Genomic DNA, 9,523 nt, shown 5'->3' with positions numbered 1-9,523 from the left:
TTTTGCAATGGAAAAGGGTTCACTGTTTTTTCAGTGTATTTTCATATAAAACAAATTATAAATACCTACTATCACTCTGTTTACTTTTATTTTCGGTGCATGGATTGCGTAAAAAGTTCGAATAAAGACTGTCATCCACAATCGAATTACTTGGGTTGTTGTAATACCGATGGCAAAGTATCTTAAAACTACCTAATATCGTCTTCTAAATTGTAGTTAGTCCACACGGGGTATATATTAGAAAAAAAGGCTGATTAAACACGAATATAATTCAGTTCTTGATCGACATATATATAGGGAGTCTACACGCAAAAAAATAATTCTTTCCTCCCAAACGAAATTTTAGACAAACAAAGTTCGTTTCTCATTTGCTTTTCGCTGTAAGGAAGTGTATTTGGAAGAAAAGTATATACTTTTTGTGATAAACGTTTATTCTTTTCCAGGATGTAAAAACAATTTCATAAAGACTAACTCAAAAAAAAACATTGTTTTCTTGCTAATTGCATTTTCCCTCACATCTTTCTCACATCCACGAAGTTTTTTAGTTCTTAACACCTTTTCCTGTAATACCAACAATGTAGAAGAAATTATACGATTTTATAAATTTTAAATTTTTTTTTTACCTTTCGCCTGGACGGAGAATCGAACCGCGGACCATGCACTTTGTAAGCCAACACACTAACTACTGAGCTATGTACCTGTTATGGTCATCAATAGATAATTATCCATATAAGTTATATTTATATAGCATAGCTTGCGGCGCCCACGAACCGAATAAACAAAGTTTATTTAACAGAAACAAACATTTAGTTTGGCATTGGTTGCTACGTCCGACTTGCATGCCAAGGGTCGTGTGTTCGATCCCTGCTTCGACCAAAGTTTTTTTTTCACATATATTCCAGATATGTTCGAAAGATTCCGAAAAAATTTTCAACATTACATTGCACTTTATTAAATTTTGAACTGTAAAATGTGTCTTATTAAAGACCTAAAGTCAGAAAAGAACAGTGTTTGATATAAACGAAATGGACTGTGTTGTTGTTTTAAATATAACTTTTTTTATTGAAAAAATAAAAATTTTGTAACAAACGAATTTTTTTTGGTGATAATAGTTTAAAATTTTCGAAGCAATTCAAAAAACTCTAACAAAAGAAAAACGTTTTCGGTACACGTTTTCCAAACGTTTTTGTTCTTTGCGTGTAGCATTTGCAAACAAAGTTCCATTTTTGTTTTACTCGCCTTTTTCCTATTGGTCCAAGTAGAGATAAACAACCTAATGAGCTGCATTACGCACTCTACGAAGCGGTAAAATTTTATACCTTAAAATTTTTAAAAACATCCCATAACAAAAATATGTATTTTCCATTTATATTTTTTATTTCTAGAATTTACAAAGTATTTCTAATCATCAATATAATACACCCTTAAAAAAATCGCCTCTGTAACATATACTACCAAACATATTCTGCTTCAAGTATACAGTGACGGACAAAAATATTCACACAGTAAAAGATTTCATGTTTTGTCTTCAAAATTGTTTAAATAAAAATAGATAGCCCAGTAATATATTAAACGAAATTTTGTATTCATTTATTATTTATCTTTATTTAAAGAAATATTTGATTTGTGAAATGAAAATAAAAAGAAAAAAGCAAATTTTTAGTTCCAGGCAAGTTTTTAAGGAGACATAAGTATTCACACAATTGTACGGTTTTAAATGAAATTACGTATATTCTGAAAATTTAGTATTTTGTTGAGTAACCTCTCTTCTTTATGACTTCTTCCAATCTTCTTGGCATTGAATGTGCTAACTTTTTTGTGACATCGGACCCAATTTTTTGCCATTCTTGTATCAGGGCTTCTTTCTATTGAGTCTTGCTTGTTATTTGCAGCTTTCCTACACGTTTTCCCAATTCGTCCCATAAATGTTCTATGGGATTCATGTCAGGAGATTGTGGAGGGGTCGGGAGAATGTGGGGTACATGATAGGCTATCCACATTCGTACGTCGTGGGCGGTGTGTTTGGGATCATTGTCCTGTTGAAAGTGTAAACTTTCTCCAAGACCCAACTTCGCCGCGCTTTGTAACAGGTTTTCTTTCAAAATATTGAGGTATACTGTTTTATCCATTTTACCATCGATGAAAACCAAGTTCCCCACACCTGCTGACGATATACAGCCCCATACCATGACCCCTCCTCCACCATGTTTGACCGTGCTGACCACATTATATTTTTCTAACTCCGTATTCGGCCGTCTCCAAATGCGAACTCTTCCATCCGATTGAAAAATGTTAAATTTACTCTCTTCTGAGAATATAACTTCATTCCAAAAGTTCTCTGGCTCGTTTCTATACATTTTTGCGAAGTTAAGCCGTTTGGATTTATTTGTTTTGCTGATGAGTGGTTTTTTCCTCGCTACTCTAGAGCTATAACCAGCACGATGGAGGGTCCTGCGCACCGTTTTTGGATGTATTTCTTTATCCATCTCTTCTAAGCACTCCGCAGTCACTTGAGTAGAAGTTATTTTTGGGTCCTTTTTAATTTTTCTCACAATCTGAGCTTCTTCTCTGGCAGTTAACTTTCGTGGCCGTACAGAGCGTTCCATATTTATGAAATCTGCAGAGTCTTTGAAACGTTTTACAATGCTGCATATTGTAAAACGACTTCGATTCAAAATTGTTCCGATCTCTGCATACGATTTATTTTGTTTATAGAGGTCCAAAATAATTTTTCTTTCAGCTTCTGTAGTTTCCTTTTGTTTTCGGCCCATTTTCCCAGCATTAGCTATTTAATACACTTCACTCATTGATAATAGAAGTCTACGGGGGTTTCCCTATTTCGTCACATAAAAGTATTGCCATATTTAACGAATTATATTCGGATAGAAGGGTTTTTGAGACCATAACTACGAGAGTGTGAATACTTTAGTCCATCTGAAATCGTCCTCTTTTTACTTTTTTGGGCTGTCTTGTTTGATAGTTTATACTTTGCTTAAATTTCACCTCAAATTTAAGTAAGTAATATATTGCATAAAATTTTTCTCGAAGACATTAATGAACTAACGACTTTTATTTAAAAATTATAAGGAACTTTTCCTTTAAAATGTCGCTGTGTGAATACTTAAGTCCGCCACTGTATATATTTTCATTTCTAACTTTGTTATGTTGTAGTCTTTTGTTATCTATCTCCGTTGTCGTCTTTGTTTTTTTTAACTATTCTCTCTCGTTCTATGAGGTTTATAAACATATATATGTTTATTCGAAATTTTTAAATGAATATATGTCTGCATCCAGAGACATTGTATTTAAGAAAATGCAATGTCCCAAACATAATATGTTATAACATATTAGCATACATATGTATCCCAAACATGTTATACTATTGTATGAACATTTTATTCTTGCTCTTAAATATTTGAGTTCCAAACATATAATTTTAATGCCGAAACATTCGAAAATCTGTCTTTTTCGTCCGTGTATCAACTATTATATTGCTTTGCCATTATTTTTATCTCTGATTGGGTTAAATTTTAACAGACCAATTCAATGAGTGTAAAATTTATAATAAATTGTTACAAAAAATTTGACTTGGCGATCTCCCTAATACACCTTTTTATACTAAACGTCCACACAAAACACAATATATTTAAGTGCAAACATGTAATGTTCCTAAACTAACACTAAATGTTTGGGACACATATGTTGATATGTTAGAATATATTATGTTTGGGGCATGAATGTTTCATAAAAATAATATGTGTGAATGTAAACATATATAAATTTACAAATTTCGAGTAAACATATATATGTTGGGGTATTTTATTCAGAGAGCGACAGAGAGAGAGTATAGAGAAAAAAGTAGAGATGGAAACCGCGAGGGTTGACGAAAGATATCAGTATAACACAGCGAGAGAATTAAAAGAGAGCAATTTCTGTGAAATCGCTTGTATGTTGTTTCGGAAAACTATTTTTTTAATGATTAGGCGAAAAAATCGATATGCTTAAGTCTAAATATTATTTAATTGGAATATTAGAATGAGTATTCGGAGTAAAGAGAATGGACATTCGGAACAAAGAGATTAGACATTTAAAAAAACATGTTTTCGCCTTGAAACCAGCATTTTATGTATGTGTGGACATGTTTTTTATTTATCATTTTGGCATTATGGACACAATTTTTTCTTGGTTCGTTAAAAGAAATCGGAACGTACGAGGAGTAAGACAACATATTCAGACAAACGTAATAAAAAACAAGTACATACGGCCGTAAGTTCGGCCAGGCCGAATCTTATGTACCCTCCACCATGGATTGCGTAGAAACTTCTACGAAAGACTGTCATGGACAATCGAATTACTTAGGTTGTGGTATCTTAAAACTTCTTAACATCGTTTTCTAAATTGTGAGTTTGTCCATACGTGGTATGTATTAGACAAAACGTAGAGAGCCAGAATTGAAATATGGGGGTCGCTTATATGGGGGCTATATACAATTATGAACTTGATATGGACCAATTTTTGTGTGATTGGCGATCGATTTATCTGATGGCTATATATAACTATAGACCGATATGGACCTAGTTAGACATGGTTGTTAACGGCCATATACTAGCACAATGTAACAAATTTCAACTGACTCGTATGAAATTTGGTCCTCCAAGAGGCTCCAAAACCAAATCTCGGGATCGGTTTATATGGGGGTTATATATGATTATGGACCGATATGGACCATTTTTGGCATAGTTGTTAAATATCATATACTACCACCACATACCAAATTTCAACCAGGTCGGATGAATTTTGCTCTTCCAAGAGGCTCCGGAGGTCAAATCTGGGGATCGGTTTATATAGGGCCTATATATAATTATGGACCGATGTGGACCAATTTTTGCATGGTCATTAGAGACCATAAATTAACACCATGTACCAAATTTCAGCGGGATTGGATGAAATTTGCTTCTTTTAGAGGCTCCGCAAGCCAAATCGGGGGATCGGTTTATATGGGGGCTATATATAATTATAGACCGATATGAACCAATTTTTGCATGGTTGTTAGAGACCATATACTAACACCATGTACCAAATTTCAGCCGGATCGGATGAAATTTGCTTCTCTTAGAGAATTCGCAAGCTAAATTTGGAGGCCCGTTTATATGGGGGCTATACGTAAAAGAGAACCGATGTGGACCAGTTTTTGCATAGTTGTTAGAGACCATATACTAACACCATGTACCAAATTTCAGCCGGATCGGATGAAATTTGCCTCTCTTAGAGGATTCGCAAGCCAAATTTGGGGGTCCGTTTATATGGGGGCTATACGTAAAAGTCGACCGATATGTCCCATTTGCAATACCATCCGACCTACATCAATAACAACTACTTGTGTCAAGTTTCAAGTCGATAGCTTGTTTCGTTCGGAAGTTAGCGTGATTTCAACAGACGGACGGACGGCTCAGATCGACTCCGAATTTCACCCAGAATATATATACTTTATGGGGTCTATATATATATATATATATATATATATATATATATATATATATATATATATATATATATATATATATATATATATATATATATATATATATATATATATATATATATATATATATGTGATTTTCGTAGAAATTAGGTATAATGCATTCCATATATTAGTTAACATTTTCCTATATTTATGTACCACTATACTACAGAATGAAAATATTTAACTGATTTGAATTCATATATGGGATGATTTTATTGAAATTTTTTCATTCATTTGGACAAATCTTACATATTTGTGGTAAAACTTTTACTTCATAATTAGAACTGCGTGCCTTCGTTTTTAAATACAATTTTATTTATTTATATAAGCAATTTTATCTTTAATAAAAGACATGTTTTATTAATATATTGAATATATTTATAAAGAACCAACAGCATCCACTGTCCTTGAAACATTAGTTTATTATTCCACTATTTCCAATTTCCATGTGATATTATCAACTGTAAAACGCACTTTTTCTTCTTCTTGTACTTTTCACTTTTAATAAGTTGCTGCCTAACGATTTTGTCCTCCTTTTACAATGTCAATACCTACAAATATAAAAAATGATAAAACATTTTTGTTGCAAAAGATAAGCGTCACTGAATATTACCTGATAATTGAAGATTCCAAAATGAAGACAAATGAAAGGGTTGTTATTCTGCTGATGTTTTCTTTCTTTATACACCATCACGCGCATTGTGAGAAAAACGAAAATTTTTCTCACTAATTTAAAATAACAAATATTTTATATATGTTATTTGCTATTTATTGTATTATTTTACCATATAATTTTTAACAATCTCTCCGTATACCACAACAACGCGATTCCAACTAAAAAACAACCCACTCGCAAACATATCGATTACACCCACGCGCAACACATCGATTACGATGACAGGTATCGATTACAGGTAGGCAATAGAAATATAGGAAAATTTCCTATATTCTAACAAGTGCGTTTCCTTAAGTTTTGAAAGGATTGCATACTTCTTAGTACGAATGAACTAAAATATTTTTCTATGTCAAGTGTTGTTCGTATGTATGAAAAACTATCTATTATAAAGTTTCGAAGTTTCATTATAAAAATTTAATATAGCATAAATATAAATGTGTAAATTAAAAACAAGTATATACGGCCGTAAGTTCGGCCAGGCCGAATCTTATGTACCCTCCACCATGGATGGCGTAGAAACTTCTACGAAAGACTGTCATCCACAAATTTCAACTCACTCGGATGAAATTTGCTCCTCCAAGAGGCTCCAAAACCAAATCTCGGGATCGGTTTATATGGGGGCTATAAGTGATTATGGACTGATACACAGAAAAAAAAGTGTCTCGTAAATTTAAGAAGATTTTTACAATAATTTATTACAAGAATTTTCCAGAATTTTAGTTCATTTTTCGTATCTTCAACGAAAATTAACTACTCGAGAGGAAATTTTACAAATTCTAAGTAGCAATCGTTTAGTTCATGGCCTACAAAATACGATGGAAATTTCCTTAAAAAATTTCTTAACTGGTAGTTAAAAATTCGTTTGTCATGCTATAAAACTACTTGTGAAATGTAAAGTATTTTCTAAATAATAAGTGCAATTTACTATGAGATTTTTTTGTATGAGAAAATATTTTTTTACGAAAAATGAACTTGAAAGTGGATAGCAATGTCTTACTGAAAATTCCTATAGTTAATAATTGTTGGTAAAAAATTACCCTATGAAATATTTTTAGTTCACATGTAATTAAATTTATAGACGTTTTCGTCAAAAATGGTAGATAACATTTCATGAAAATTTTGCAAACTTTAAGTTAAACGTTTCATCGTTCATAAACTGGTGTGCCTTTACGAATATTATTCTTAGAGTAAATTGTCAGCAGATGCGATGAACTAATGCGTAGTACAGAGATCTTTATCGGAATAGTGGAATGTGATTAATGTAAAGATGATGTTACTTGAGTTTTGTTGTGTATACATGAGCGTCGGGTTGTTTTTATTTTTGTTCATTTAGTGGTTTGTGTGTGCGTGTGTTTGTTATTCGTTGATGGTTTTTGGCTGGATGAGGTGTTGTTTTCAATAAAGGCACATGTGTTTTTGTTGTTGTAGGGATGTTTTGGCTTTGCTTGGTTTTGTTTGGCATGCTTCAGTTGTACAGTTGGCGTGGGTTGTTGCATCTTTTAAGCAGGTATGCAACAAGGGAATATAAAGGCATGGAATATTTTGGATTTTTGAGACATATATTGGTGTTTGTTTATTAAACCTTTTAAATGAAAGTTATTAATATTTTATCGGTAGTTTAGAAAAAAGTTATTAAGAATATTTAGTAAAATATGTTGGAATTGAAGGTGTATTGAAATTTTCATTATTCAATGTAAAAAATTAATATTCAATTCCAGATGAATTTGGAAAATTTTTGTTATATCTCAGCGTACAGTTTAGTCATAAATTGGTAAGTATTTTTTTAATATGGATTTCTTTTAAAAATAATATTTTTTATGTATATTATTATTTGTTAATTAATTTTTTTGGAAACCAGTTTAATGTTTTTCTTTGTTGTAAAAGCAATATTTAATTTCAGAGATACTCCAGATGGATTCAAACAAATTTAAAAAATAGAGCATTGGTAAGTTTTCTTTTAAAAATTGGCTTTCTTTCAACTAGAATATTTACGTTTTTATGACCTTTTTATCATCAAAATTACAGGTTTTTAATACCTTATGTTAGTATTTTTTTAATCAAATTTTTTGGAAACCAATGTTATATTTTTAATGTAAAAAACAAATATTTAATTTCAGAATAACCCCTTAAAAATTTGGAAATTTGCTTGTAATTTAATAGTGAATTGGTAAGGATTCCTTAACTTTCTTTTAACCCTGTACAGTCATCCTTATTTTTTGTACATTAGCGTCATCCTTCGTCATTTTGACTACGGCTCATTTCAAGACGCTATAATTTTCATCGTGAGCGAAAAAGTGAACCAAACTTGAATTTATTTTCTTATTCAATTTGGTTTTAAGTAGTATAACACAAAAATTCATAAAACGGTCGAATTAGTATAACTTAAATTTACCATTTTCCAAAAGACTAAAATGCATTTTAAATCGAAAATGAAATTACGTGTCGTAATTTTGACAAATGATGACTGTCTAGGGTTAACCATAATATTTTTATGCATATTATTATTTTTTTCATTAGATTTTTTGGAAACCTATTTAATAATTTTAATTAATGTAAAAAATATATATTTAATTTCAGAGTAACCCAAATAAATTTGGACAACTTTTTATATTTCCCCTCAGTGTACAATTTAATAGAGAATTGGTAAGTTTTATATTAAAACTTTGCCTTTCTTTCAACTAGAATATTTATTTTATTATATCCTTCACATCGATAACAACACAGTTTTATAAGTTTATATAAAATACTTCATTATTTCTCTAATTGTTTCAGGTACAAATTTTATGAGATACGTTTTCCAAAGAAAAGTTGAATTCCTTACACCATTTGATAAAATGCCCCCAAATATGGTAAGTTACAAGCTAATATAAAGAATTAAAAACTTATATTTCATTACATGGTGTTAATTTTTAACAATTTTCATTATTGCTTCCATTTTTTTCCAGCAAGATATGTGAAAAATTACCTACGATGAATAAAAAAAGGATAAGTCAAAATGTCCAAACAGCGAGTTCAAATGAACTACTCTCTGTTCCACGTGGTCATAATTTTTATTCACAAAAAACATTGTATTAAGAACTTTCATCATAAGTTTTTATAATAAAGTACTTTTGCTTAAAGAAAGTTTAATTTTAATGTATGAACATTTTCATAATAGTAAAACGATTTGTTGTTCCTTTAATTATTTAATTTCTCTGTACTGTGGAAGGATTGATTTAAAAATAGTTTAGTTGTCGACATTTTAAAGAGACTGTAAACCAATTTTTATTATCGGGTTTCCCACAAAATAAGCAAGTAAACCAAAAGAATTTAAACTTGGTAGG

The 9,523-nt window shown here is 30.9% G+C and overlaps 1 long non-coding RNA gene across 1 annotated transcript; it reads right to left on the bottom strand.

The window, feature by feature from the left end:
• Positions 1 to 5,879: 5,879 nt before the first annotated feature.
• LOC142223214 (uncharacterized) lies at positions 5,880 to 6,315 on the bottom strand. Its single transcript, XR_012718629.1, has 2 exons — positions 6,138 to 6,315; positions 5,880 to 6,075 (listed from the first exon to the last, which is right to left on the bottom strand). It is a non-coding gene; the product is annotated as an uncharacterized LOC142223214 (long non-coding RNA).
• Positions 6,316 to 9,523: the final 3,208 nt, after the last annotated feature.

Source organism: Haematobia irritans, chromosome 2 (genome assembly GCF_050003625.1).
Source record: "Haematobia irritans isolate KBUSLIRL chromosome 2, ASM5000362v1, whole genome shotgun sequence".
Lineage (NCBI taxonomy): Eukaryota > Metazoa > Arthropoda > Insecta > Diptera > Muscidae > Haematobia > Haematobia irritans.
The sequence above is the reverse complement of the archived record's forward strand: the minus strand, read 5'-3'. Positions and strand labels throughout refer to the sequence as shown.